A 532-nucleotide genomic window follows, 5' to 3' on the forward strand; every position below is an offset into this window, starting at 1 on the left:
AAGTTTTTGTCAAGTGTATTTTTTTCCATACATTCACTACACCTAAATAATGCAATTAATTCTAGCTAAGAAAAACAGACTAGATTTAAGCCTTTAAATGAACTGGTATCAAGTATATTTGCCTTGTTTTTAAGCCTGTTGTATGCTGGTTTTGAGCAATCATTGGTTAGAGGTTTTTTAATTCTAAGCAATAATGACTAATAAATGAGAATACATTGCTTAAAATAAGAGGAAAAAAATCTTAACGAGTAAAAGAAAAAATAGATTTTTATATTTGATTTAAGTTTTTTTGGATGCTTACTACTTGGATATTATGTTCTTGTTTTAAGAAATCTTACCAAGTCTCATTTGCTTGCTGCACTGGCAGATTATTTTGCTCAAAATAAGCAATTATTCACATAAAACACTATATTTTTTCTTATTTTTTTTTAGAAGGCATTTTTTGTTGTGTACAAATTATGCTGACGATCAGCTCAGAATTTATTCATTTTTTCCATCCAAAAATCTTCTGCTGCTAATCCATCAGAGTGAT

General features: G+C 28.0%; 1 protein-coding gene across 4 annotated transcripts in view; it reads right to left on the reverse strand.

Moving 5' to 3' along the window:
• usp25 (ubiquitin specific peptidase 25) overlaps positions 1–532 on the reverse strand; it is a 49491-nt gene that overhangs the window by 32960 nt on the left and 15999 nt on the right. The gene's annotated exons all lie outside the window — the stretch shown is intronic.

Source organism: Cyprinodon variegatus, unplaced genomic scaffold, assembly GCF_000732505.1.
Source record: "Cyprinodon variegatus isolate N-32 unplaced genomic scaffold, C_variegatus-1.0 Scaffold198, whole genome shotgun sequence".
NCBI lineage: Eukaryota > Metazoa > Chordata > Actinopteri > Cyprinodontiformes > Cyprinodontidae > Cyprinodon > Cyprinodon variegatus.